This window comes from Arachis stenosperma, chromosome 2 (genome assembly GCF_014773155.1).
Source record: "Arachis stenosperma cultivar V10309 chromosome 2, arast.V10309.gnm1.PFL2, whole genome shotgun sequence".
Taxonomy (NCBI): domain Eukaryota; kingdom Viridiplantae; phylum Streptophyta; class Magnoliopsida; order Fabales; family Fabaceae; genus Arachis; species Arachis stenosperma.
Genome location: NC_080378.1, coordinates 59,250,804 through 59,272,919, shown reverse-complemented (window position 1 = coordinate 59,272,919; position 22,116 = coordinate 59,250,804). Strand labels below are relative to the sequence as shown.

At 38.1% G+C, this 22,116-nt stretch overlaps 1 non-coding gene across 1 annotated transcript; it reads left to right on the top strand.

Moving 5' to 3' along the window:
• Window positions 1-217: 217 nt before the first annotated feature.
• Window positions 218-321, top strand: LOC130965122 (small nucleolar RNA R71). The gene has a single exon (XR_009081175.1). It is a non-coding gene; the product is annotated as a small nucleolar RNA R71 (small nucleolar RNA).
• Window positions 322-22,116: the final 21,795 nt, after the last annotated feature.

Genomic DNA, 22,116 nt, shown 5'->3' with positions numbered 1-22,116 from the left:
TTCAAGAACTCCTTTCTTCTGAGGTATCCCAATGTTCACGGAATTCCTATCAGAAGTGTACATGAATTGGTTGTTTGCAACCATGTCAATGAGTTCTTGAGCCTCTTCAGGCGTTTTCTTCAGGTGAATAGATCCACCTGCAGAATGGTCCAATGACATTTTCGAAAATTCAGAGAGACCATAATAGAATATATCTAATATGGTCCATTCTGAAAACATGCCAGATGGACATCTTTTGGTCAGCTGCTTGTATCTTTCCCAAGCTTCATAGAGGGATTCACCATCTTTTTGTTTGAAGGTTTGAACATCCACTCTCAGCTTGCTCAGCTTTTGAGGAGGAAAGAATTTATCCAAGAAGGCAGTGACCAGCTTATCCCATGAGTCCAGGCTATCCTTGGGTTGTGAATCCAACCATATTCTAGCTCTGTCTCTTACAGCAAAAGGGAAAAGCATGAGTCTGTAGACTTCAGGATCAACTCCATTCGTCTTTACAGTCTCACAGATCTGCAAGAACTCAGTTAAAAACTGATAAGGATCTTCAGATGGAAGCCCATAAAACTTGCAGTTTTGTTGCATTAAGGCAACTAGCTGAGGTTTCAGCTCAAAGTTGTTGGCTCCAATGGCAGGAATGGAGATGCTTCTTCCATCAAACTTGGACGTTGGCTTTGTGAAGTCACCAAGCATTCTCCTTGCATTATTATTATTTTCGGCTGCCATCTCCTTCTCTTGTTCGAAAATTTCTGAAAGGTTGTTTCTGGATTGTTGTAATTTAGCTTCTCTTAATTTTTTCTTCAAAGTCCTTTCAGGTTCTGGATCAATTTCAACAAGAGTGCCTTTATCCCTGTTCCTGCTCATATGAAAGAGAAGAAAACAAGAAAAGAAAGAGGAATCCTCTATGTCACAGTATAGAGATTCCTTTATGTTAGTAGAAAAAGAAGGGAGTAGAAGAATGAAGAAGAATTCGGATTTTTTAGATGAAGAGAGGTGAAGAGTAGTGTTAGTAAACAAATAATTAAATAGAAGAAGAAAAGAGAAAGAGAATTTCGAAAATAATTTTAAAAAGGGGTTAGTGATTTTCGAAAATTAGAGATAAATTGTAATTAAAATTAAAATATGAAACATTTAGTTAATTAAAAAGAATTTTTTTAAAAAGAGAGAGATATTTTCGAAAATAGAAGAGGGAGAAGTAGTTAGGTGGTTTTGAAAAAGATAAGAAACAAACAAAAAGTTAGTTAGTTGATTGAAAAAGATTTGAAATCAAAATTTAAAAAGATAAGAAGATAAGAAGTTAGCTAAAAATTTTGAAATCAAATTTTGAAAAAGATAAAATTTTGAGAAGGATAAGATAAAAAGATAAGATAAAAATTTTAATAAAAAAAATTTTTTAAAAAAATTTAATTTTTAAAATGACTTACCTAACAAGAAACTACAAGAGAAGATTCTAAAATTTAAAGATTGAACCTTTCTTATCAAGAAAGTAACAAACTTCAAATTTTTGGATCAATCACATTAATTGTTAGCATTTTTTTGAAAATATGGTATAAAAGATAAGAAAAAGATTTTGAAAAATAATTTTTTTTTAATTTTCGAAAATAAGAAAAAAAATGGAAAAAAAAATATGATTTTTGAAAAAGATTTTGAAAAGATAAGATTTTTAAAATTGAAATTTTGATTTGACTTGTAAGAAACAAATAATTTTGAAAATTTTTGACCAAGTCAACCCAAAAATTCGAAAATTTGGAGGGAAATAAGGAAAAGATATTTTTTTTGAATTTTTGAATTTTTAATTATGAGAGAGAAAAACAACAAAAATACTTAATGCATGAAATTTTTAGATCAAAACAATGAATGCATGCAAGAATGCTATGAATGTCAAGATGAACACCAAGAACACTTTGAAGATCATGATGAACATCAAGAACATAATTTTGAAAAATTTTCAAGAAAAGAAAACATGCAAGACACCAAACTTAGAAATTTTTAATGCTTGGAAAATATGAATGCAAAGATGCACATGAAAAACAAGAAAAGACACAAAACAAGAAAACATCAAGATCAAACAAGAAGACTTACCAAGAACAACTTGAAGATCATGGAGAACACTATGAATGTATGGGATTTTTGAAAATTGCAAGAAAAATTTTTAAAAGCATGCAATTGACACCAAACTAAAAAATTGACTCAAGACTCAAACAAGAAACACAAAATATTTTTTATTTTTATGATTTTCTAATTTTTTTTGGATTTTTATTAATTTTTTCGAAAATAATGTTAGGAAAAACGAAAAATAAAAGAAAATATTTTTGAAAAAGATTTTTGAAAAGAAAATTACCTAATCTGAGCAACAAGATGAACCGTCAGTTGTCCATACTCGAACAATCCCCGGCAACGGCGCCAAAAACTTGGTGGACGAAATTGTGATCCATATTCTTTAAGTTGTACTCCTTGTACTTTTATGGAATTTGAAATTGGCACGAGTGGACACAAATCCGTTCAACTAACCAGCAAGTGTACTGGGTCGTCCAAGTAATAAACCTTACGTGAGTAAGGGTCGATCCCACAGAGATTGTTGGTATGAAGCAAGCTATGGTCACCTTGTAAATCTCAGTTAGGCAGATTAAATTTGTTTATGGTTTCGAAAATTAATAATAAAATAGAAATAATAAAAGGGATAGAATACTTATGTAAATCAATAGTGGGAATTTCAGATAGGCGAATGGAGATACTGTATGGCTCGAGAACGCCTGCTTTCCTACTGCTTCAACTCAATCCTTCTTACTCCTTTCCATGGCAAGCTGTGTATAGGGGTTCACCGTTCGACGATGGCTACTTTGTATCCTCTCTGGAAAATGGTCCTCTGCGCTGTCACTCGCATGGCTAATCGTCTGGAGGCATCACACTGGCCGAAGGCTACATCCCATCCTCGCAGTGAAAACTACGCTCACGCGCTCTGTCACAGCACGGCTAATCACTGGTTGGTTCCCGCTCCTACTGGAATAGAATCCCTTGATTCTTTTGCGTCTGTCACTAACGCCCAGCAGTTGCGAGTCTGAAGCACGTCACAGTCATTCATTACCGGAATCCTACTCGGAATACCACAGACAAGGTTAGACTTTCCGGATTCCCAGGATCCTACTCGGAATACCACAGACAAGGTTAGACTTTTCGGATCCTCATGAATGCCGCCATCTATCTAGCTTATACCACGAAGATTCTGTTGGGGAATCTAAGAGATACACATTCAAGCTCGGTTGCATGTAGAACGGAGGTGGTTGTCAATCACGTGCGTTCATAGGTGAGAATGATGATGAGCGTCACATAATCATCACATTCATCATGTTCTTGGGTGCGAATGAATATCTTGGAATAAGAACAAGTTGAATTGAATGGAAGAAAATAGAATTGCATTAATACTTGAGGTACAGTAGAGCTCCACACCCTTAATCTATGGTGTGCAGAAACTCCACCGTTGAAAATACATAAGTAAAAGGGTCAGGCATGGCCGAATGGCCAGCCCCCAAAACGTGATCAATAGCCTCTTAGGATGAACAATAAAACAAAACTGAGACCAAAGATGTCTAATACAATAGTTAAATGTTCTATTTATAATAAACTAGCTCCTAGGGTTTACAGGAGTAAGTAATTGATGCATAAATCCACTTCCGGGGCCCACTTGGTGTATGCTTGGGCTGAGCTTGATCAATCCACGAGCTGAGGCTCCTCTTGGAGTTGAATTCCGAGTTATGACGTGTTTTGGGCGTTCAACTCCGGATCATGACGTTTTTCTGGCGTTTAACTCCAGACAGCAGCATGTACTTGGCGTTCAACGCCAAGTTACGTCGTCAATTTCCGAATGAAGTATGGACTATTATATATTGCTGGAAAGTTCTGGATGTCTCCTTTCCAACGCCGTTGTGAGCGTGCCAATTGGAGTTCTGTAGCTCCAGAAAATCCATTTTGAGTGCAGGGAGGTCAGATTCCAACAACATCAGCAGTCCTTTTGTCAGCCTTTTTCAGAGTTTTGCTCAAGTCCCTCAATTTCAGCCAGAAATTACCTGAAATCACAGAAAAACACACAAACTCATAGTAAAGTCCAGAAATGTGAATTTAACATAAAAACTAATGAAAACATCCCTAAAAGTAGCTTGAACTTACTAAAAACTACCTAAAAATAATGCCAAAAAGCGTATAAATTATCCGCTCATCAATAGACCCCTATTTTATGATTCATCTTGTGCTTAAATTGAGTATTTTTATCAAATCTTCACCCACTTATTCATGTAAATTGTATAGTTTTACAATTCTTTCCTTATTTTATGATATATGAGAAAACATGTTTCCTATTCTTTAAAAATATTAAATTTAATTATCCTTTATTACCATTCGATGCCGTGATTTGTATGTTAAGTATTTTCAGGTTTCATAGGACAGGAATGACTTAGAGGACAAAAAGGAAACATACAAAAATAGAAGGAAAGCACAAAAATGGAGTTTTGAAGAAAAAGCAGCGACGCGAGCGCATGGACGACGCGGATGCGTGCTTAGCGCAAAATGCAAACGACGCGCACGCGTGGACGACGCGGACGCATGCCTTGAGCAGAACGCAATTGACGCAGATGCGTAACTGATGCGTACGCGTGACAAGGAAAAACTTCAAATGACGCGAATGCATGACCCACGCATACGCATGACAGATGCCACATGTAGAAAATTGCAGAAGTCGGCCCCAGCAATTTCTGGACCCTTTTCAATCCAGATCCAAACCCAGAAAACACAGATTAGAGGCTGTAAAGTGGGGGGATCTATCCATTCATTGAACAATTCATATAAGGGAGCTGATAATTCATAATTTTAGCTTTTTAGATGTAGTTTCTAGAGAGAGAGATGGGCTCTCTCCTCTCTCTTAGGATTAGGATTTAGGATTTCTATTATGTTTAGGTTACTTCTTTTCAAATTACAGGTTCAATGTTCCTTTAATTTATGTTTCTCTTCTACTTTTATTTATTCTAATGTTTTTACTTGTATTTGACTTATGTTGCCAAATTGGCCTATGAACCATTTCATGTTAGATTTGAATTTATGTTTAAATATAATTTGAGGTATTTCAGATTTATGATTTTTACTTAGCTTTTTATATTCTTGGCTTTAATTGATGAATTGATTAATTGGAGACACTTGAGTTATCAAACTCATTGTGATTGATAATTGTTATCTTTGCTAATTAATTTGAATTCCAATAACTCTAGTCTTTTCTTAGGAATTGACTAGGATCTGAGAAATCAAATTGATTCATCCACTTAACTTACCTTCATAGTTAGAGGTTAATAAGGTGGGAGAAAAATCCAATTCTCATCATAATTGATAAGGATAACTAGGATAGGACGTCCAATTTTCATACCTTCCCAAGAGTTTTCTTAGCTATTGATTTATTAATTCCTGCAATTTATTTCTCTTGTTCAAACCTTTCAAAAAGCCAAAAATACTATTTTCCATAACCAATAATAAAACACACCTCCCTACAATTCCTTGAGAAGACGACCCGAGGTTTGAATACTTCGGTTATAAATTTTATTGGGTTTTGTTAGTTGTGACAACCAAACTTTTGTACAAAAGGATTATCTATTGGTTTAGAAGCTATACTTACAACGCAATTATATTCTTGTGAATTTCTTTACCAGCAGGAGTCCGCTCGTCAAAATGGCACCATTGCCAGGGAATTGCAAACGTGTGCCTTATTATTGGTTATTGTAAAAATTTGTTTTTTCTTATTTATTTGTTTTTGTTTTTAATTTTTATTAGCTACAATGAATTCTCACCCCTGTCGCTATGAGTTTGGTTCGAATATTGTTGAAAGGAACGGAAGCTATAACAGGAACATGCATCAAGGTCAAAACAATTAAAGATGGACAGAGCCACGAGGATCTGATTAACCCTTTAGGCAACAACACCTTCCAAGCTACCGTGGATGACGACCACTCTACAATGCATGTCAAGACAATAGTTATGGTGGACCCTCTCGTGACACCGAACACCCACCAAATTACTATGGTCAAGAGCCATTCCAGGGAGCGTACCAAGATGATGAATATGGTGGATCCCCTTACCAGCAAGCCCCACCATATGCTTATAAATCACCTTCCCAACACACCTTTGAACCACCAAACTCACAATCCCCCTACTACCAAACAACCTCATATAATCCTAACCCTTATCCATCCCAATTCCAATCTAAGTACTCCCAAGAACCACCACTTCCCTATGCACCATGTCCGTACCCATCAACCCAAGAATCAAGGGAGCGTTTCAAAGAAACAGTGGAAAGACTTCATGCAACCCTTCGCCAACTGGATCAAGCGATAAATCAATTACCTTCCCGACATTCGGATACTCAAGGAACTCCCATGGCTTCATGTGGACAATCTAACAATGAACATAGCATGAAGGAGATACTAGAAACTCCAGTGGACAATAAGGAGCATGACTTTGTACTGGAACAATTGGAGGAAACCGAAATTATCCAAGAAGAAGAAGAATTGGTTGAAGACTTAGGAGATGCTAAACCTCCATGGGAATCCAGAGTTGTAGAAAATTCCGTCAAGGAAATTACAATTGATGCTAAGGAGGATAGTGCACAACCCCCAAAGCAGGTATCTTATGAAGAACTGGACGGAACAACCCAAGACGCGAGTTTCCTTGGTAATGATGATCACGAGTTAAGTTCTCCTAGTAATTAACTTGCATCCGCAAGTGACTTCTTTGAGACAAAAGAACCTTCCCCAAGTGAATACGAAGCCGATGCTGAGGTAGACTTTTCTCAACCTCCAACTTATGACTTGAGTGATGAGGAAGAAATCGAAGACTATGATCAAGACACGGTTGTAATTGAAGAAGTTTGGAAAGAAGTTGAGGAACTCATAGAGGAAACAAAGGAAGCAGAGCTTGCAAAACCACTGGAAACACATATTCCAAGGCCACTACCACCCAATTCCAACTTCAAGTGCCTAAAATTCTTAACCTTTATCTTTACTTTTTCACTTGAATATGGTTTGCTTGAAACAGATGGCCAGCTTAGAGCTCTCTGCGGCTTTAAGAGTAAGAGAAAAATGGTTCGTACTCAGAGCTGGTATGCAAGATCCAATAAGAGTCCACGCTTCAATCTGAAGCGCAAGGATTGGTATCAAGTTCGATTGAATGGGTACCGGAAGCTGTTTGGTCGCTTCAGTGAGAATTCAGATTGCTCACCAGCCAGATGGAAAAATGTAGATCAAGACAAAAATGGGTGTAAAAGTAAGGTTTGGGATCCTGGAATCTATTCTGACATTCAATACCCCGGGAGCCTGGAAGCCTGTTTGAACTTACTCAAGAGCTTTACATGCTTTATTTGGGACCCCGGAGGCTGTTGGCATTCCAAACAATGGTGGAGATTTCTGGATGAATTCAAACACAAGCCACCATCACAAGAAGCTCACCAGAATGTCCAACTTAAGGACTTTAACTAAAAATGCTAGGTGGGAGACAACCCACCATGGTATGATCATTCCTTTTTCAATTTTATTTAGTTTTGTTTGTTTTTTAGTTTTATTTTATTCTATTTTCATTGAACCTGGAATCATTCATAGCATCCACATTAGCATTGATTTTGCATCCTGCATATAGTATAGCTTCTAAACCGACAAAGAATCTTTTCGTGCAAAAGTTTGGTTGTCAAAAGTAACAAACCCCTAGTAAAATTGATAACCGAAGTATTTAAACCTTAGGTCGTCTCTCAAGGAATTGCAGGGAAGTGGTCTTATTATTGGTTATGAGTTGTGTAAATTGGGGTTTTGGGGATGAGAAATAAGAAGAGAAAATTGCAGAGAAAATAAATAATAACAATAAAAAGCCTTGACTAGGAGAAGATTAATCGGAAGTTCTATCCTTGTTGACGTTCCCAATTTCAGTTAATAATTGATTGTTATTTCTACTGAATTACCCCTTATCTAATAAAGGAAAGTTAAGTAGGGAGCCAACTTCTATTCACAAGTCCTAATCCTCTCCCTCGGGAAGGATTAGCGTTAGTAACTAGAGTGCTAGCCAACAACTTCCAATTACCAATTAATTATTGAGTATTCCAACTCAAGGGTCTCCTCTTAATCAACTCCCAAGTCAAGTTGGGAGCTAGAATATGAACATTAATACCATCTTTCTTGTTATGAAAAGGGAATAGCAAAGAGACATGATAATTAGAATAAAATTGGAACCAATTAAATAAATAATAAAATTAAATTCATAAAAGCAATCCAATTGTAACTCTGAACAAAGATTAAGAATATAGAAGAATAAGTGACAAGTAAGGAAACAAACTAGAATGATGAAGTCTTCAATGGAAGTAGTGACTCTGTAAATATCCAATCCAAAAGCATAAAACTAGGAATCCTAAATCCTAGAGAGAGGAGAGAGCCTTTCTCTCTAAACTACATCTAAATTATGAAAAGTGAATAATGAGAAGTCCCCCTTGATTTCACCACTCTGCAGCCTCTAATATGTATTTTCTGGGGCAAAAACTGGGCAAGAAATAGTCCTGAAATTGCCGGGGCAATTTCTGGGTCGTACAATTCGCTGGTTTTTCTGCAAATTCACGCGTGCATGTAAAATGACGCGTGTGCGTCATTTAGCTGTATGGCCACTATGGTGAATTATATATCATATCGAAGCTCCAGATGTTAGCTTTCCAACGCAACTGAAATCGCCTCATTTAGACCTCTGTAGCTCAAGTTATGACTATTTGAGTGCGAAGAGGTCAGGATTGATAGCTTTGCAAGTCCTTCAATTTCTTGTATTCCTTCCACTTTTGCATGCTTCCTTTCCATCCTCCAAGCCATTCCTGCCCTGTAATCCATGAAATCACTTAACGCACATATCACGACATCGAATGGTAATAAGAGATGATTAATATTAGCAAATATAAGGCCAAAGAAGCATGTTTTCAATCAAAGCACAAAATCAGGAAGGAAAATATAAAACCATACATTTTGTACGAACAAGTGTATGAAAAATTGATAAAATCCACTCAACTGAGTATAAAATAAACCGTAAAATAGCAATTTATCAATTCTATAGATCCAAACTTAAAGAGGCACCTGATGAGTGATGTGTGAGTGGTGCACGAAATCACAATCACACTTTTGCAATTCCGCACAACTAACCAGCAAGTGCACTGGGTCGTCCAAGTAATACCTTACGTGAGTAAGGGTCGATCCCACGGAGATTGTCGGCTTGAAGCAAGCTATGGTTATCTTGTAACTCTTAGTCAGGATATCAATAATTCTCAGATTTAATTGTAAAAAGTAAAAGAACATGAAATAAATACTTGTTTTGCAGTAATGGAGAACAGGTTGAGGTTTTGGAGATGCTATATCTTTTGAATCTCTACTTTCCTACTGTCTTCTTTTTCATGCACGCAAGGCTCCTTCCATGGCAAGCTGTATGTTGGGTTTCACCGTTGTCAATGGCTACCTCCCTTCCTCTCAGTGAAAATGTTCAACGCACGCTATCACCGCACGGCTAATCATATGTCGGTTCTCGATCATGTCGGAATAGAATCCAGTGATTCTTTTGCGTCTGTCACTAACGCCCAACACTCACGAGTTTGAAGCTCGTCACAGTCATTCAATCTTCGAATCCTACTTGGAATACCATAGACAAGGTTTAGACTTTCCGGATTCTCAAGAATGTCCGCCAATGGGTTCTAGCTTATACCACGAAGATTCTGCTTAAGGAATCCAAGAGACACACACTCAAACAAAGGTAAAATAGAGGTGGTTGTCAGACACACGTTCATAGGTGAGAATGGTGATGAATGTCACGGATCATCACATTCATCAGGTTGAAGAACAAGTGGTATCTTAGAATAGAAGCAGGCGTGATTGAATGAAAAACAGTAGTAATTGCATTATTCCATCAAGACACAGCAGAGCTCCTCACCCCCAACCATGGGGTTTAGAGACTCATGCCGTAGAAGATACAATATGAAATGTGTAATGTGTCATGAGATGAAGATACAATAGCAAAAAGTCCTATTTATAGTGAACTAGTGACCTAGGGTTTACAAGAATGAGTAAATGACGTAAAAATCTACTTCCGGGGTCCACTTGGTGTGTGCTTGGGCTGAGCATTGAAGCTTTCGTGTGTAGAGACTTTTTCTGGAGTTAAACGCCAGCTTTTGTGCCAGTTTGGGCGTTTAACTCCAACTTTTGTGCCAGTTCCGGCGTTAAACACCGAGAATTCTGAAGCTGATTTGGAACGCCAGTTTGGGCCATCAATTATTGAGCAAAGTATAGACTATTACATATTGCTGAAAAGCCCAGGATATCTCCTTTCCAACGCAATTGAGAGCGCGCCAATTGGGCTTCTGTAACTCCATAAAATCCACTTCGAGTGCAGGGAGGTCAGAATCCAACAGCATCTGCAGTCATTTTTCAGCCTCTGAATCAGATTTTTGCTCAGGTCCCTCAATTTCAGCCAAAAAATACCTGAAATCCCAGAAAAACACACAAACTCATAGTAAAGTCCATAAAAGTAAATTTTAATTAAAAACTAAAAAAAATATAATAAAAACTAACTAAAATGTACTAAAAACATACTTAAAACAGTGCCAAAAAGCGTATAAATTATCCGCTCATCACAACACCAAACTTAAATTGTTGCTTGTCCCCAAGCAACTGAAAATCAAATTGGATAAAAAGAAGAGAACATACTATAGACTCCAAAATATCAATGAAACTTAGCTCTAATTAGATGAGCGGGACTAGTAGCTTTTTGCCTCTGAACAGTTTTGGCATCTCACTTTATCCTTTGAAGTTTAAAATGATTGGCATCTATAGGAACTCAGAATTCAGATAGTGTTATTGATTCTCCTAGTTAAGTAAGTTGATTCTTGAACACAACTACTTTTTGAGTCTTGGCCATGGCCCAAAGCACTCTGTTTTCCAGTATTATCACCAGATACATACATGCCACAGACACATAACTGAGTGAACCTTTTTAGATTGTGACTCAGCTTTGCTAGAGTCCCCAATTAGAGGTGTCCAAGATTCTTAAGCACACTCTTTTTGCTTTGGATCACGACTTTAACCGCTCAGTCGCAAGCTTTTCACTTGACACCTTCACGCCACAAGCACATGGTTAGGGACAGCTTGGTTTAGCCGCTTAGGCCAGGATTTAATTCCTTTAGGCCCTCCTATCCACTAATGCTCAAAGCCTTGGATCCTTTTTAGTATCCTTGCCTTTTGGTTTTAAGGGCTATTGGCTTTTTCTGCTTGCTCTTTTTTTTCTTTTTTTTTTGTATTCACTGCTTTTTCTTTCTTCAAGAATCAATTTGATGATTTTTCAGATCCTCAATAACATTTCTCCTTTTCCATCGTTCTTTCAAGAGTCAACAAATTTAACATTCTTTAAACAAAAAATTCAAAAGACATATTCACCGTTCAAGCATTCATTCAGAAAACAAAAAGTATTGTCACCACATCAAACTAATTCAACTAGTTTCAAAGATGAATTTGAATTCCTGTACTTCTTGTTCTTTTATGATTAAAGCATTTTTCATTTAAGAGAGGTGATGGATTCATAGGACATTCATAGCTTTAAGACATGAACTTTAAATTTTATTAATCATGGAATAAGAACAAGACTCAAAAATAAATATAAGATAAGACCAATAGTAATAGAAAACAGAAAATTAAAAACAGAAATTTAAATGACTCTAAAATAGATTCCTAATGATAAAGGTTATCACAGAGTTAGGACTCAACAACCTTGATTTTGAGAAGTGGATGCTCCTTCAACTTGTGGGGTGTTTGACCCTTCAAGGGAGAGCTTCTGGCGCTTCAGCTTCTGTAGCTCACGCCCCTGCTTCTCTTGTTCCTTCAGCAATTTGCAGAGCATGTAGTTTTGATTCTGTTGTTCTTCCTTAATTTGTTCCATAGCTTCTTGCAGCTTGGCAACAGATGCTTCTAGGTGGGCCCAGTAGTCAAATTCAGGAAGTTCAGGGAGGAATTCCTACGCCCTCCTTTTGAAAGAGTTATCTTGCATTTGTCCTTCCATTGACTTCTTGGTGATTGGATGTTCAATTGGGATGAATTCATCTACTCCCATCCTCACCCCAGCATCTTTACATAGCAAAGAGATTAAGCTTGGGTAAGCCAGTTTGGCTTCAGTAGAGTTCTTGTTTGCAATTGTGTAAATCTCACAAGAAATCAGATGATGAATCTCCACTTCTTTTCCCAGCATAATGCAATGAATCATCACTACTCTCTTGACAGTGACTTCAGAACGGTTACTAGTGGGCAATATAGAACGCCCAATGAAGTCTAGCCAACCTCTTGCAACTGGTTTGAGATCTCCCTTCTTGAGTTGGTTTGGGACACCTTTTGAATTGGTTATCCACTTAGTTCCAGGGAGGCATATGTCCTCTAGAACTTGATCCAACCCCTTATCTGCTCTCACCATTCTCCTATTAAAGGATCCAGGATCATCTTGTAGTTGAGGCAGTTTGAAGACCTCTCTTATTTTGTCTAGATGGAAGTAAATAGTTCTCCTTCTGACCATGGTTCTGTAGGTTTGGAAAGCAGTTTCAGTCATTCTATGCTTATCTGTCAGCCACAGATTTGAGTAGAATTCCTGAACCATGTTTCTTCCAACCTTTGTCTCAGGATTGGCTAGAATTTCCCATCCTCTATTTCGAATTTGCTCTTGGACCTCCGGATATTCGTCTTCTTTCAAATCGAATTTAACTTCCGGGATCACTGACCTTAGACCCATTATTTTGTGGTAATGGTCTGCATGTTCTTTGGTTAAGAACCTCTCTTGACTCCAAAGATTCTTTAGAGTATTCTCTTTCTTGTCTCTTGAATTGGTTTGTTTTCCTTTGGGAGCCATGGTCTTGATGAGCCTTAGCTTAATGATCACGGAAAAGCACACCAAACTTAGAGGTTTGCTTGCCCTCAAGCAAAAGATAGGAAAGGGGAGAGAGAGGAGGAGAAGCAAATTCGAATGGTGAAGAGAGGGGGATGGCCGAATGTGTATTTATAAGGGAGGGGAAGGGATTTCGAAAGTTTTGAAAGAGACATGAGAAGATATGGAAAGAATTTAAGAAAATACTTGAGTTTTTTAAGAAGATTTGGAAAGAATTTGAAAGAGATTTGAGAAATAATTTAGAAAATTGTTGGATTTTTGAAATTTGAGGGTGAATGATGAAAATTTGTAACATGTTTATGTAGAAAATTATGGGTAAAAACATGAAAGTGTGAAAAAAGTTTGAAGTGAAAAGCAAAATCTCCTTCCCCTGCCTTTCTGGCATTAAACGCCCAGAATGGTATCTATTCTGGCGTTTAACGCCCAATTGTTGGCCATTATGGGCGTTTAACACCCAGCCAGGCACCCTGGCTGGCGTTAAATGCCAGAAACCCCTTTATCACTGGGCGTTTTGCTGAACGCCCAGGATGTTGTAATTCTGGCGTTAAACGCCCAGAATGGTGCCCATTCTGGCTTTAACGCCAAAAATGGTGCCTTTGCTGGCGTTAAACACTCAGAATGGTATCCATTCTGGCGTTTAACGCCCAGAGTGCCTTTTACTGGCATTTTCTTGCCAGCAAGCTCCTTTTCTTGCCAGCAAGCTCCTTTTCTCTGCTTTTTTCACTGAATCCTTCTGTAACTCTGTGAATTCCTTCAATTTCGATGATCAACCTTGAAGAATATATATCAAACTTTTATTAAGTAAAACAAATAACCTGCTAATGACTGGGTTGCCTCCCAGCAAGCGCTTCTTTATTGTCTTTAGCTGGACCTTTACTAAAACTCATTCAAGCCTCAGTTTTGAGCATTCATGCTCAAAATTGCTTTCAAGATAATGTTTGATCCTCTGTCCATTAACAATGAACTTTTTGTCAGAATCAATATCCTAAAGCTCAACATATCCATATGGTGACACTCCTGTAATCACATACGGGCCCCTCCATCGGGATTTCAGTTTTCCTGGGAATAGTCTGAGCCTAGAGTTGAAGAACAGAATTTTTTGTCCTGGCTCAAAGACTCTGGATGACAACTTCTTGTCATGCCAGTTTTTTGCCTTTTCCTTATAAATTTTTGCATTTTCAAAGGCACTGAGTCTGAATTCCTCTAGTTCATTTAGCTGGAGCAATCTTTTTTCACCAGCTAACTTAGCATCCAGGTTTAGGAATCTGGTTGTCCAGTAGGCTTTATGTTCTAGTTCCACGGGCAGATGACAGGCCTTGCCATACACATGTTGGTATGGAGAGGTTCCTATAGGAGTCTTGAATGATGTTCTGTATGCCCACAGAGCATCATCCAAGCTCTTTGCCCAATCCTTTCTACGGGCAATTACAGTCCGTTCCAGGATTCTTTTTAGCTCTCTATTAGAGACTTCAGCTTGCCCATTTGTCTGTGGATGATATGGAGTTGCTACTTCATGGCTAATTCCATATCGGACCATAGCAGAGTACAGCTGTTTATTGCAGAAATGAGTGCCCCCATCACTAATTAGTACTCTGGGAACACCAAACCTGCTGAAGATGTGTTTCTGGAGGAATTTCAGCACGGTCTTGGTATCATTATTGGGTGTGGCAATTGCTTCTACCCATTTAGATACATAGTCTACTGCCACCAGAATATAAGTGTTTGAGTATGATGGTGGGAAGGGACCCATGAAGTCAATACCCCATACATCAAACAATTCAATCTCTAAGATCCCTTGTTGAGGCATGGCGTAACCATGAGGCAAGTTACCAGCTCTTTGGCAACTGTCACAGTTACGCACAAACTCTCGGGCATCCCTATAGAGAGTAGGCCAGTAGAAGCCACATTGGAGGACCTTAGTGGCTGTTCACTCACTTCCGAAATGTCCCCCATACTGTGATCCATGGCAATGCCATAGGATCCTTTGTGCTTTCTCTCTAGGTACACATCTGTGGATCATTCCGTCTGCACATCTCTTAAAGAGATATGGCTCATCCCATAGGTAGTACTTGGCATCTGAAATTAATTTTTTTCTTTGCACCCTGCTGTACTCCTGGGGTATGAACCTCACAGCTTTATAGTTTGCAATGTCTGCAAACCATGGTGCTTCTTGAATGGCAAAGAGTTGCTCATCTGTAAAGGTCTCAGAGATCTCAATAGAGGGGAGGGACGCCCCAGCTACTGGTTCTATCCGGGACAAGTGATCAGCTACCTGGTTCTCTGTCCCTTTTCTGTCTCTTATTTCTATATCAAACTCTTACATAAGCAACACCCATCTTATGAGCCTGGGCTTTGAATCCTGCTTTGTGAGTAAGTATTTAAGAGCAGCATGGTCAGTGTACACAATCACTTTTGATCCTACTAAATAGGATCTAAACTTGTCAATGGCATAAACCACTACAAGTAACTCTTTTTCTGTGGTTGTGTAATTCTTCTGTGTGTCCTTTAGAATACGGCTAGCATAATAAATGATGTGCAGAAGCTTGTTGTGCCTCTGTCCCAACACTGCACCAATAGCATGGTCACTGGCATCATACATTAGTTCGAATGGTAATGTCCAGTCTGGTGTAGAGATGACTGGTGCTGTGACCAGCTTGGCTTTCAGGGTCTCAAACGCCTGCAGACACTCTGTGTCAAAAACAAATGGTGTGTCAGCAGCTAGCAGGTTGCTTAGAGGTTTTGCAATTTTTGAAAAATACTTTATAAATCTTCTGTAGAATCTTGCATGCCCCAGAAAGCTTCTAATTGCCTTAACATTAGCAGGTGGTGGTAATTTTTCAATTATTTCTACCTTTGCTTGATCCACCTCTATTCCCTTGCTTGAAATTTTGTGCCCAAGGACAATTCCTTCAGTCACCATAAAGTGACATTTCTCCCAGTTTAAGACCAGGTTAGTCTCTTGGCACCTTTTTAGGACAAGTGCTAGATGATCAAGACAGGAGCTGAATGAGTCTCCAAATACTGAGAAGTCATCCATAAAGACTTCCAGGAACTTCTCTACCATATCAGAGAAGATGGATAGCATGCACCTCTGAAAAGTTGCAGGTGCATTGCATAGACCAAAAGGCATTCTTCTGGAAGCAAATACGCCAGAAGGACAGGTGAATACTGTTTTCTTCTGATCTTGAGGGTCCACTGCAATTTGATTGTAGCCTGAATAGCCATCCAAAAAGCAGAAATAATCATGACCCGCTAGTCTTTCTAGCATCTGGTCTATGAATGGTAAAGGAAAATGATCCTTTCTGGTGGCTGTATTGAGCCTTCTGTAGTCAATATACATACGCCACCCTGTAACTGTTCTTATAGGAACCAGTTTATTCTTTTCATTATGAACCACTGTCATGCCTCCCTTCTTGGGGATAACTTGAACAGGGCTCACCCAGGGGCTATCAGAAATAGGATAAATAATCCCAGCCTCTAGTAACTTAGTGACATCTTTCTGCACCACCTCCTTCATGGCTGGATTTAGCCGCCTTTGTGGTTGAACCACTGGCTTCGCATTATCCTCCAATAGGATCTTGTGCATGCATCTTGCTGGGCTAATGCCCTTAAGATCACTTATGGACCATCCAAGAGCTATCTTGTGTGTCCTTAGCACTTGAATTAGTGCTTCCTCTTCCTGTGAATTTAAAGCAGAGCTTATGATCACTGGAAAAGTGTCACCTTTTCCCAGAAATGCATACTTCAGGGATGGTGGTAGTGGTTTGAGCTCAGGTTTGGGAGGCTTATCCTCTTCCTGAGGAATTTTCAGAGGTTCTTTTATTTCCTCTGGTTCCTCCTGATCAGGCTGAACATCTTTAAAGATGTCCTCTAGCTTTGATTCAAGACTCTCAGTCATATTGATCTCTTCCACCAAAGAGTCAATAATATCAGCGCTCATGCAGTCATTTGATGTGTTTGGATGCTGCATAGCTTTGATAGCATTCAACTTGAACTCATCCTCATTGACTCTCAGGGTCACTTCCCCTTTTTGTACATCAATAAGAGTGCGTCCAATTGCTAGGAAAGGTCTTCCTAGGATAAGAGTTGCACTCTTGTGCTCCTCCATTTCCAGCACTACAAAGTCAGTGGGAAAGGCAAATGGCCCAAGCTTGACAATCATGTCTTCAATTATGCCTGATGGATATTTAATGGAGCCATCAGCAAGTTGGAGACATATCCGGGTTGGTTTGCCTTCTTCAGTCAACCCAAGCTTTCTGATAGTGGTTGCAGGTATCAGGTTAATACTTGCTCCAAGGTCACATAGGGCTGTCTTGGTACAAGCACCTTCTAATGTGCATCGTATCATAAAGCTTCCTGGATCTTGAAGCTTCTCTGGTAAGCTTTTCAGAATGACTGCACTGCATTCTTCAGTGAGAAACACCTTTTCAGTTTCTCTCCAATCCTTCTTATGACTTAAGATCTCTTTCATGAACTTAGCATAAGAGGGTATTTGCTTAAGTGCCTCTGCAAACGGAATCTTTATTTCAAGAGTCTTGAGATAGTCTGCAAAGCGGGCAAATTGTTTATCCTATTCCGCTTGGCGGAGTTTCTGAGGATAAGGCATCTTGGCTTTATATTCTTCAACCTTAGTTGCTGCAGGTTTATTCCCTACAGAGGTGGTTGGAGAAGCCTTCTTAGAGGGGTTACTATCAGCACTCTCAGGTGTTTGATTCCTCATTGGCGTTTGAACGCCAGAACTGGGCAAGGAATGGGCGTTTAACGCCAACTTTTCCCCCTTTTCTGGTGTTTAAATGCCAGAAGTATTCCTCTCTAGGCTCTTACTGTCCTCAAAGGGATTTTGGGCAGTGGTTTGGTTATCCTCTGTCAGTTTTTCCTTTCTTGGCTTTCTGCTGCTTTGAGTTGATACATTCAATGTCTTCCCACTCCTTAATTTAACAGCTTGGCATTCTTCTGTTATCTATTTAGATAGTTGCTGTCTTGTCTGATTCAATTGTGCTTCCATATTCTGGTTAGCATTTTTAGCTTCTTGGAGTATCTCTTTAAACTCTGCTAATTGTTTTGTCATCAAGAGTAATTGTTGATTAAGTTCAACAATCTGTTCTTAAGGATTAGGATCAGTAGTTACTGCCATAGCTTCTTCTTTTATAGAGGACTCACTGCTTGAGTATAGATGTTGATTTCTAGCAACCGTATCTATGAGCTCTTGAGCCTCTTCAATCGTCTTCCTCGTGTGTATAGATCCACCAGCTGGGTGGTCTAAAGACATCTGAGCTTTTTCTGTAAGCCCATAGTAGAAGATGTCTAACTGTACCCACTCTGAAAACATTTCAGAGGGGCATTTCCTTAGCATACCTCTATACCCCTCCCAGGCATTATAAAGGGATTCATTATCCTCTTGTTTAAAGCCTTGGATGTCCAGCCTTAGCTGTGTCATCCTTTTTGGAGGGTAAAATTGATTCAGGAATTTGTCTGATAACTGTCTCCATGTTTTTATGCTTGCTGTGGGTTGGTTATTCAACCACCTCTTAGCTTGATCTTTTACAGCAAATGGAAACAGTAACAATCTGTAGACATCTTGATCCATTTCTTTATCACGTACTGTGTCAGCAATTTGTAAAAACTGTGCCAGAAACTCAGTAGGTTCTTCCTGTGGAAGGCCGAAATTCTGGCAATTTTGCTGCACCATGATAATGAGTTGAGGATTTAGCTCAAAGCTGCTTGCTTTAATGGGAGGTATACAGATGCTACTCCCATATGCAGCTGTAATGGGGTTAGCATATGACCCCAGAGTCCTTCTGGACTGTTCAATTCCACTTAGGTCCATGATGGATAATGGGAGATGATGTGGATATTATTTTATTTTATTATTATATAATTTTTTTATTTTAATTAAAAGTAACCAAAAATAATAAAATAAAATAAATAGAAAATAAAATAAAAATTTGAAAACCAAAAGAGAATAAAATTAAAGCAAATTGAAAACTAAATTAATTAATTAATTAAAAAGATTTTGGAATTAGCAATTAAAAAGATATGATTGAAAATTATTTTTGAAAAAGATTTGAAAAAAAAATCAATTTTTGAAATTAGAATTTTGACTTGACTAAAAAAAAGATATGATTTTGAAAATTAATGCAAAATTTCGAAAATTATGAGTAAAACAAGGAAAGGATATTTTTTTATTTTTGAATTTTAATGAGGAAAGAGAAAAACAACAAAATGACACTAAACTTAGAAATTTTAGATCAAAACAAAGAGAACAAACAAGAAAACTTTGAATGTCAAGATGAACACCAAGAACACTTTAAAGTTCAAGATGAACACCAAGAAAAAAAAAATTAAGTAAACAAAAGCACAAAAGACACCAAACTTAAAATTTTTAGAAAATCAAACACAAAATTTCGAAAATTTAAAGGAAAACACAAAGAAGACAACAAACTTAAAATATAAAACTAAACTCAAATAAAAGACTCTAAACCACAAAAATAAAATATTCCTAATCTATGCAACAAAATAAACCGTCAGTTGTCCAAACTCGAACAATCCCCGGCAACGGCGCCAAAAACTTGGTGCACGAAATCACAATCACACTTTTGCAATTCCGCACAACTAACCAGCAAGTGCAATGGGTTGTCCAAGTAATACCTTACGTGAGTAAGGGTCGATCCCACGGAGATTGTCAGCTTGAAGCAAGCTATGGTTATCTTGTAACTCTTAGTCAGGATATCAATAATTCTCAGATTTAATTGTAAAAAGCAAAAGAACATGAAATAAATACTTGTTTTGCAGTAATGGAGAACAGGTTGAGGTTTTGGAGATGCTATATCTTTTGAATCTCTACTTTCCTACTGTCTTCTTCTTCATGCACGCAAGCCTCCTTCCATGGCAAGCTGTATGTTGGGTTTCACCGTTGTCAATGGCTACCTCCCTTCCTCTCAGGGAAAATGTTTAACGCACGCTGTCACCACACGGCTAATCATATGTCGGTTCTCGATCATGTCGGAATAGAATCCAGTGATTCTTTTGCGTCTGTCACTAACGCCCAACACTCGCGAGTTTGAAGCTCGTCACAGTCATTCAATCCTTGAATCCTACTTGGAATATCACAGACAAGGTTTAGACTTTCTGGATTCTCAAGAATGGCCGCCAATGGGTTCTAGCTTATACCACGAAGATTTTGCTTAAGGAATCCAAGAGACACACACTCAAACGAAGGTAGAACAGAGGTGATTGTCAGACATACGTTCATAGGTGAGAATGGTGATGAATGTCACGGATCATCACATTCATCAGGTTGAAGAACAAGTGGTATCTTAGAATAGAAGCAAGCGTGATTGAATGAAAAACAGTAGTAATTGCATTATTCCATCAAGACACAGCAGAGCTCCTCAACCCCAACCATGGGGTTTAGAGACTCATGCCGTAGAAGATACAATATGAAACGTGTAATGTGTCATGAGATGAAGATACAATAGCAAAAAGTCCTATTTATAGTGAACTAGTGACCTAGGGTTTACAAGAATGAGTAAATGACGTAAAAATCCACTTCCGGGATTCACTTGGTGTGTGCTTGGGCTGAGCATTGAAGCTTTCGTGTGTAGAGACTTTTTCTGGAGTTAAACGCCAGCTTTTGTGCCAGTTTGGGCATTTAACTCCAACTTTTGTGCCAGTTCCAGTGTTAAACGCCGGGAATTCTGAAGCTGATTTAGAACGCCGGTTTGGGCCATCAATTCTTGAGTAAAGTATGGACTATTATATATTGCTGAAAAGCCCAGGATGTCTACTTTCCAACGCAATTAAGAGAACGCCAATTGGGTTTCTGTAACTTCAGAAAATCTACTTCGAGTGCAGAGAGGTCAGAATCCAACAGCATCTATAGTCCTTTTTCAACCTCTGAATCAGATTTTTGCTCAGGTCCCTCAATTTCAGCCAGAAAATACCTGAAATCACAGAAAAACACACAAACTCATAGTAAAGTCCAGAAAGGTGAATTTTAATTAAAAACTAAAAAAATATAATAAAAACTAACTAAAATATACTAAAAACATACTAAAAACAGTGCCAAAAAGCGTATAAATTATCCGCTCATCAGTGAATTTGCATCTAATTTGTTGAGTTTAATAAAGAATTAATTATCTTTTAGCCAATATGGATGCTACTTTGAATCTTTTGCAAATTTTATTTGTTTTAGGTAGCATTTGGCTGGATTTGGTGGAGTTTCTACAGTACAAGAATCAAAGACTTGGTAGCGAGGAGCGATGCGTACGCGTGACTGACGCGTACGCGTGATTTGAAGAATTTCACAGCGACGCTTGTGCGTAACCGACGCATCAGCGTGACTTGCGAAGAAGACCAGCGACGCGTACGCGTGACATGCGCCACGTGCAGAAAATGCTGGGGGTGATTTCTGGGCCCCATTTTAGCACCCAAGTTAGGCGCGGATCCAGTGAAGCCAAGTGGTTCCCACGTTACAAGACACGGAGTAGTTAGTTAATTCTGATTTAAATTCAAATTTTATTTTAAAATAGGAAAAGATATTATTTTAATTTTAGAGATTAGATTTTAAATTAATTAGGATTAGTTATAAAAAGGAAATTCTATTAGGAAATTAGATACTAATTTACATGCCATCAGATTGGAACTCTGTACATTTTGATGAGAATCCTATTTTTCTCTGAACCATGAGCAACTAATCCTCCATTGTTAAGGTTAGGAGCTCTATCTATTTGTATGGATTGATTTTATTGCTTTTTTTATTTTAATTCATGTATGGATTTATAATTTAATAATTATTTTCGCTCTTTATCTTATGAATTTAGGTGGAACGAAAGTATGACCCTCTTTCTATTTGAGTTCTTGTAAAACTTGGAAAAGCTCTTTACTTGAACAACAGCTTGAAAACATATTCTCCTAAATTTTAATTATCTGGATTTAACGGGATACGTGACATATAATCCTTTTATTTTTGGGTAATTAGAGTTTTTGTGGCATATAAACTGGAAATTGATCATGCAGCTTCTAATTGGAATTAATTGACCAAGGAATTTGTAGTTAATGAATTTTAGAGGAGACTAGAAAGGTCTAAGGAATTAGGGTCTAGTCACATATAGTTTGCCATAAATTAAATCCTACATGATTAAAATAGTTAGTAAGAAAAGTTAA